Source organism: Coregonus clupeaformis, unplaced genomic scaffold, assembly GCF_020615455.1.
Source record: "Coregonus clupeaformis isolate EN_2021a unplaced genomic scaffold, ASM2061545v1 scaf0038, whole genome shotgun sequence".
NCBI lineage: Eukaryota > Metazoa > Chordata > Actinopteri > Salmoniformes > Salmonidae > Coregonus > Coregonus clupeaformis.
In genome coordinates this window covers 1,155,146-1,163,841 of record NW_025533493.1, presented here as the reverse complement: position 1 = coordinate 1,163,841, position 8,696 = coordinate 1,155,146, and the positions used below count along the sequence as shown (strand labels likewise).

Here is an 8,696-nt window from a genome sequence, read left to right as displayed (position 1 = left end):
CGCTGGACACCCAGGTGCAGTGCCTTAGACCACTGCACCACTCGGGAGACAAAGTGAAAAGAAGGAAGCCTGTATAGAATAAAAATATTTCAAAACATGCATCCTGTTTGCAACAAGGCACTAAAGTAATACTGCAAAAAAATTGGCAAAGCAATTAGATGGATTGAATAGTGCGGGTGATACCTTGGCACAGGACGTCGCCCGCTATGTCAATTCATGCTCCGTATGTGTCCAAACAAAATCTCCCCGGCACACTCAAGCAGGGAAACTCCTCCCCTTTCCTGTGCCTCAGTGGCCTTGGTCCCATCTGTCCATAGATTTTTTGTTACTGATCTCCCTCCATCTGATGGTTTCACCACTATTATGGTTGTTATGGACAGATTCTCTAAATCCTGCCATTTTATCCACCTCTCTGGTCTCCCTACCACTCTTCAGGTCGCTGAGGTACTGTTCCAGCAGGTCTTCCGGCACTATGGCCTTCCAGAGGACATAATCTCTGACCGTAGCCCCCAGTTCACGTCACAGGTAGGGAGAGCCTTCATGGCCCCACCATCTCCTGTTGGGGGTCACGGTCAGCCTCACATCCGGGTACCGGCCTCAGCCAATGATATGGGAGGATGGAATGATGGGCTGGAGGGCACTCACAGGACTCTCAACCAACGTGGAACCTTCCGACATCCGGGTGCCCAGGCGGTGATGGTGGGGTCATGACATTGGAGCCACGGAAGGCAGAGGATTACTTTGTGTTCAGGAGCAGTAATGTTGAGGAAGGGAAGGCTTTCTTGGTACATGGGTCCCACGGTGAGGGTGAGTAGTACTGTGATGTGCGTGATAGTGGCGGATCCCAATGGTTGTTTATCCAGGGCTTGGACTGGAAAAGGAGAGTGATGTTCAGGGAGGAGACGAGGGCCTGGTCGATAAAATTCCCCGCGGCACCAGAGTCCACTAGAGCTGTATTGACAACACCTGAGTGACAGCTAGCAAGTGAAATGGAAACAAGGAAGTGTTTGGCGGAAAATGATGATGAAGGAATAGTCATGCCTACCCTGGGAGAAAGATGATCATGGGGCCGTCCCTCTGCCCCAGTGGACTTCAGGTTGGGACGCACGGGACACCGCTGGAGCCGGTGCCCCTCCTGGCCGCAATAGGGACACAGACCCAGCTGTCTCCAGCGATGTCGCTGACCCTTATCTCCATGGGTTCAGGCTCTGCCCCAGGACAGCCAAAGGAGGAGGGCGAGGGGTGAGGGGAGCGCCTGCGCTCCCGAAGAAGGTTGTCCAGACGGATGGCCATCACGATGAGCGCGTCCAGGGAAAGGTTCTCTCTCGGCACTCCAACTCCGTCTGGACCTCCTCACGCAGCCCTCTTCGGAATAGGGTGTGGAGCGCCGGCACATTCCCTCCACTGGAGGCTGCCGAGGTCTAGAAGGTGAGGGCGTACTCTGCAGTGGTCTGGGCACCCTGCCGGAGTTGGAGTAGTTGCTCACCTCCCTATCTGCCATCCGGTGAATGGTCAAAGACCGCCCTAAACAGAGCCATGAACCCCTCGCAGGAAACCAGCTCTTCCTCTCCTCTCTCCCAGAAGGCCATAGCCCACTCCAACGCACACCAGGTCAGCAGGGAAATTACCGATGCAACCTCTCGGTGGTGGGGGCTGCCGACTGATGAGAAAAATAGAGGGAGCACTGGAGTAGGAAGCCACAGCATTTGGATGGAGTCCCATCATAATTGTCCGGGAGGGACAGTTGGGCATCGCTGACCTGAGCGGACTGCTGCGTAGGCTGGGGGACTGGTCTTGGGGGAGAAGGGCCTTGGTCAGGGAGGTGACCAAGAACCCGATGGTCACTCTGATAGAGCTCCAGAGTTCCTCTGTGGATATGTGAGAACCTTCCAGAAGGACAACCATCTCTTCAGCACTGCACCAATCGGGCCTTTATGGTAGAGTGGCCAGACGGAAGCCACTCCTCAGTAAAAGGCACATGACAACCCGCTTGGAGTTTGCCAAAAGTCACCTAATGAACTCTAAGACCATGAGAAACAAGATTCTCTGGTCTGACGAAACCAAGATTGAACTCTTTGGCCTGAATGCCAAGCGTCACATCTGGAGGAAACCTGGCACCATCCCTATGGTGAAGCATGGGGGTGGGAGCATCATGCTGTGTGGATGTTTTTCAGCGGCAGGGACTGGGAGACTAGTCAGGATCAAGGGAAAGGTGAACAGAGCAAAGTACAGAGAGATCCTTGATGAAAAGCTGCTCCAGAGCACTCAGTACCTCAGACTGGGGCGAATGTTCACCTTCCAACAGGACAACGACCCTAAGCACACAGCCAAGACAACGCAGGAGTGGCTTCGGGACAAGTCTCTGAATGTCCTTGAGTGGCCCAGCCAGAGCCCGGACTTGAACCCAATCGAACATCTCTGGAGAGACCTGAAAATAGCTGTGTAGCGACGCTTCCCATCCAACCTGACAGAGCTTGAGAGGATCTGCAGAGAAGAATGGGAGAAACTCCCCAAATACAGGTGTGCCAAGCTTGTAGCGTCATACCCAAGAAGACACAAGGCTGTTATCGCTGCCAAAGGTGTTTCAACAAAGTACTGAGTAATATCTCTGAATACTCATGTAAATGTGATATTTCAGGGTTTTTTATATACATTTGCAAACATTTCTAAAAACCTGTTTTTGTTTTGTCATTACGGGGTATTGTGTTTAGATTGATGAGGGGGGAATAATAAAAAATAAAATCAATTTTAGAATAAGGCTGTAACGTAACAAAATGTGGAAAAAGTCCAGGGGTCTGAATACTTTCCAAATGCACTGTATATATACACTGGGTATTCCAAACATTAGGAACACCTTCCTAATATTGAGTTGCACCCCCACTTTTTTTTAACCTTAGAACAGCCTCAATTCTACGGGGATGCTGGCCTCCAATGTTTCCCACAGTTGTGTCAGGTTGGCTGGATGTGGAGGCCAGGTCATCTGATTCAGCACTCCATTACAAACCTACCCTTTGGAATCACTTCGATAGCAACAGTGAATGTCCTTAGTTATTAAGTGGAGATCTCTCAATAATCATTCTCACAATAGCACATTGGTAGTAGTCAGTGACAAATATCAACGCTAAGCAGGGCTGGGCTTGGTTAAAACCCTGGATGGGACAAATTGGAATTAAAGCCAGATTAAGTTAATGGCACAGAAGATACATCTCCTTCAAATGTTGATATTAGGTTGTGTTGACAACCTAACACAATTCAAAATCACTTTTGCAATACAGTAAATAGCACTTTAACTTGTCGAAAAGTTAACAAAAGAATGATATGCTGGGATTCACATCTCCAACTAAACCACAAATTAAAGTTAAAGAATATAATTAAGCCAGTGGCTCAGATGAAACTATCCAAGCATTAGATCTCTTTTAAATGTTGCTATTTGGTTGTGTCAGGTTGGCTGGCGTCCACAATCACCCAACCTCAACCCAATTGAGATGGTTTTGGATGAGTTGGACCGCAGAGTGAAGGAAAAGCAGACAACAAGTGCTCAGCATATGTGGGAACACCTTCAAGACTGTTGGGAAAGCATTCCAGGTGACTACCTCATGCGACTGCACTTGAAGAAACTTTCAAAGTTCTTGAAATGTTCCATATGTCTTAAAGTAATGATGGACTGTTGTTTCTCTTTGCTTATTTGAGTTGTTCTTGCCATAATATGGACTTGGTATTTTACAAAATAGGGCTATCTTCTGTATACCTACCTTCAGTGGCGGTTCTAGACACATTTTACTAGGGGGGCCAAGGAGGGGCCAGTGTTTAATCAGGGGGGCACACATAAAAAAACTGGCAACACATGATATTCAAAGATTATAAACTTTATTTTACTTTCAAATCATATGACATTTATTATAACACGTATTTTGTACAAGAGTGCAGATGCAAGAGAGATAGTGCCATAAAAATGAAAAAATTAAAAAAATAAAAAATAAAAAAAAGTACAGGGTACAAATACAGGGTTCATATTCAATGTGAACAAAACTCCAGGATACAACAAAGGGTACAACAATGTGCCATTTCCTATTTATGGAAGCCCCACTACTGTGGACAGTTGATTCCACATTTTGTTTTAAGAATGAAAACTTTCTGAGTGATTTATAAACAAAACACACTACCCTGTATCCATTTAGGTAAAATAAACCAAATCAGAAAATAAATTCAATTCAAAGAGGCTTTACTAGCATGACCATATTGACATACAGTATTGCTAAAGCACATAAACAGGGAAACGTGTTACACATTAACATCCAGTAGTCCAATAGGATGCAGACAATAAACATTAAGTTAACATTCGTTTAAAAGCAACAATCATGTCAACACAATGTAGCAATATGAACAACACTGATGGATATCAGCAACAACATGAAAACAAGAATATTACAGGTGTCTGTGTGTGTGTGTGTGTGTGTCTGTGTCTTTGTGTACTTCACTGTCAGTTGATGAGCAGGTGTACAAAAAAGGCTTTACAACATATATGGGCAAGTCCATTTAGGACAGCACATTTCCACCATAGTTCACATTAGGAAAAAATGACAGCATGAATGCTCACTAAACAAACATATACTACATATACCTTTTTATACACATTTTTTTTCAGTAATTTTTTAAGAGTGAAAGGGAAGTAAGCAATCGCTCATCATAGGATCATACATATTTCAGTTACAATATTAGTTACAATTTTAGTGTTAGTTAGATCATCATGTCAAAGCTGGACCTGCAAAGTCTGAACGACACAAGTGTGCAATGATTGGAGTGATTTTGTTTCTTTTTTTTCTTGCTTTGCTTGTTTTCAAAAGGAAAAATCATAGTTGGTAAAAAATAAAATAAACTTTTGTTGAAAGGTATCACACTGTATAATTTACAAATATCTAAAGAGGTTTAGTGGATGCCATAAAACATCTGTGGAGCTTGAAGATTTGTAGTACATAGATGTTTGGCAGAGATAATTCAAAAGAATAAAATCATAAACTCTATCTATCTATCTATCGAGAGAGAGAGAGAGAGAGAGAGAGAGAGAGAGAGAGAGAGAAGTGTTTCCTTAGAGCAGTACATGCAGCAATCACTTAATGGAGTGATGTCATAATGGGCCACAAAACTTTGGGGATGTGGATGGAAAGTTACAGGCAGGAGAGGGGAACCAACAGAAGCAGGTCTTGAGACATGAGTTTGCCCCTTTTTGAAAACCTCTTGAGAGAGGATTGGTGGGATATATATACATACATACAAACATACATACACTCTAGTAGTGTGTGGAACTACTGGTACTGTGAGGAAAAAAAGATAGATGATGTAAAATGAAAAATAAAACAAGCTTCAGCTTCTTAAGACACGGTGGGTTCATCTAAGTAGACACATGTAACTTCATGTGGACACCAGACTGTCTTTGTCTACACATCTAACTTCATATGGACCCCAGACCGTCTCTGTTTACACATGTAACTTCATATGGACACCAGACTCTTTGTCTACACATGTAACTTCATGTGGACACCAGACTAACTCCATTCATTTTACCGGTGGTATTGAGAACAGATAAACCCACCGTGTCTTAAGAAGCTCAAGCTTGTTGTTTTATTGTTCATTATATCTCTTTTTCCTCACAGCGGCACTCATACGCTACTAGCGTATATATCATATAGATACACTACAGCAACAGGATACGGCGGTTGTGCTGTCTGGCAAAACGGTCCACAAATACATCAAGATCCAGAGCCTTGGCCCTTCTGGACTCTATGCTCAGGACACCAAGATCACTGAGTCTCTCATCACTAGTGGTGGACCGCAGGAAGGTTTTTATCAGTTTCAGTGTGGAGAAACTGCGTTCGCAAGAGGCTGAGCTTACAGGAAGGGTTACAGCAATCTTGCACAGTCTAAAGAGCTCAAAGAAAACTTCCCTGTATGGCTCAATAAAACAAACCAGCTCAACTGTACTGCATGGCTTTTTGACTTCACCACTCTGTATTTTTCTGTCCAAAACTCTCTTAAATTGATGGAGCTCATGCCCTAAATCATCAATGTCTGCATTATACAAACGGCCAAATGAAAAAACATTGCTCTCCTTTAAAAAGGTATCACTCTGGGGACTGAGAGACTGTATGCTTCTCATGAGCTCACAGTTTGTATTGGAGAAACGTCTGTTCAACTCATTGAGCATGCTGTCAATTACAGGATAGAAAAATGATGTGAGAAACATATCTTTGTCACGTTCTACCTCCCTCTGACCAACAGTGCTTAGCGTGCAGTAGCCACTGAGTCTAGAGCTCAGCATTTTCTGACGTTTCGCCACTGACCTTGTTGCAGAATCACACTGCTCACAAATATTCAATGCTTCATCCCACAACTCATCAAAGAAAGACTCCTGCCTGTGGTCTTTCAATGTCAGGACTAAAGCATTTACTAAGTCAACAGCACTTGACAGATCAACAGTTTGTGACTGTAACATGTCAGACAATAGCTTTGTCTCCCCAAACAACTTACGCAGAGTAACAAGATGCACAACAAATTCTAGGTCAATTTGAGCAAGAAGACCTCGGGCCTCAACAGTTCTTTCACCATGACGTTCTTGAGCAATCTCTTGCAGTAGTCGTTTAAGGGCAGGTAGAGTGTCCATGATATTACGTAGGGCTAGAAATCGGCATGACCAACGTGTGTCGCTTAAACGTTGCAGCTCTCTGGTTCTGCCATACATTTCTCTTTGGAGAGACAGCCATTTTGGGTGCACATATGAGGAAGAAGTAAACATATAAAGACTCTGTAACAAAGAAAAAAACTCCTCCGTTTCTGGGACACTTTTGACTACATCAACTAACACTAAATTCAGACAATGAGCACTACAATGGACGTAGAAGGCAAATTTAGCCTGTTCTTTGATCCTTGCCTGAACCCCTGAATGCTTACCGCTCATAACGGCAGCGCCATCGTACGCTTGGCCTACGAGGTTATTTTTGTAGTCCAGGCCATAACGTTCCAGTAAGTGTACTATTTTTCCAGTAAGCCCTGCTGCATCTAACCTCTCTGCAGATTCAAAATGGAGAAAACTCTCCTTAATGGCCCCATTGTAATAGTACCTGAGTGTGAAGGACATCTGTTCTTTTTTTGAAATATCCTTTGTTTCATCTGCCATGACGCTAAAAACCTCACTTTTCTTCACTTCTTCTATGATTTCAGACCGAACCATTTCTGCCAAACAACCCAAAACCTCATTCTGGATGATCTTGCTTGTGTACTTTGCATTGTGAATGGAAGTTAATCTTCTCTTAACAAGTTGGTCGTGGTTAGCAACTGTGTTAAGAATTTCCCTAAAGTTTCCTTTGTTAGTGGACCCTTCAGATTCATCATGTCCTCTTTGTGCTATGTTTTGTGTAGCTGTAAGCAACAGCACTTCCCCAACTGTTTTAATGTATGCCTGATTTTCTTGTACTTGTTTAGTGTGTTCTTTGTCAAGGAGATCTGTTAGTGTTGCGTCAGTTCTAACAGCTCTTTGATAATCCCTCCATGCGATCATTGCACACTTGTGTCGTTCAGACTTTGCATGTAGTGAAAACCCTGCATTTCTCATAGTTGCCTTTTTCCAGTTTGTAAAACCAGGTGTTGAAACAAAAACGGTGTCTGGGGCATTTGGTGTGCTAAAATGTCTACATGCATAGCAACATGTAGAGTCCGTCATTACAGAATACTCAAGCCATGGATGAGTAGTGTACCAGTTTGGTCTGAAGCTTCGTCTTCTGTCCCCCATCAGTGTGGTTGGGAATATCTTCAAGTTCGGCTGTACTGGTACGTCATACTTAGACTTGCTGATATCTGAAGAAGATGGACAGTAAACATAGGGCACAACTACAACATTTATTTACTGTATATCTGCATGTATTTCAAAATGTAGGCAAAGTATTTACTTAAAAAAAACAGAGCCATATTGACACAAAAAAGAATTAACAGCAGAAAGCAGCATTTTAAGGACACCCAGCAGGCCTACCATTACATTGTAATTGCATTGCTTTGCAAATAGTAAGAACCTTCCTCATCACAAACCTGATGGTGCAGTACTTGATCCACATGGATCCACTTGCTGTCCCTCTGGCTGTTCATCTCTCTGTCCCTGTATGCTTTCTTCTTCATGCTTCTCACCCTCTTCTTCATTCTCCTCGCCCTCTTCTTCATTCTCCTCACCCTCTTCTTCATCCTCCTCACCCTCTTCTTCATCCTCCTCACCCTCTGGAATTTCCCTCTCTTTGTCAGACCCCTCACTTTCATCACATGCTGGCTCTCCCTCTTCCTCAACTTTCTCAAAACCTCGATTTGTTTCTCTCACTTTTTTGTTTGCTGGGGCAAAAAATGACTTTATGTCCCTTCCTCGTTTCATGATAACTATTAGAAGAAGAAAAAACGTAGGGGCTTGCATTACATTTTGTTACCTAACCATCCCTCCCTACTTAACACTGGCAGATAACCTGTTGATTACTTTACTAAAAATGTATTTGTTATCGCGATGCAACAGCCAAGACGGATGAAGTTACGTGGTTAACATCACAACATTGTGTAGACCTAGCAAGGATAGCCTACTAACATTTGGATATTTGCTTCTGCTTCGATGAGTTTGCTTAGATATGATTACATTTCTAAACAAATCGAGACCAGACATTTAAAAACTT

The 8,696-nt window shown here is 43.6% G+C and overlaps 1 pseudogene; it reads left to right on the top strand.

The window, feature by feature from the left end:
* Nucleotides 1-1,063: 1,063 nt before the first annotated feature.
* Nucleotides 1,064-8,696, top strand: part of LOC121564187 — a 42,279-nt pseudogene continuing 34,646 nt past the window's right edge.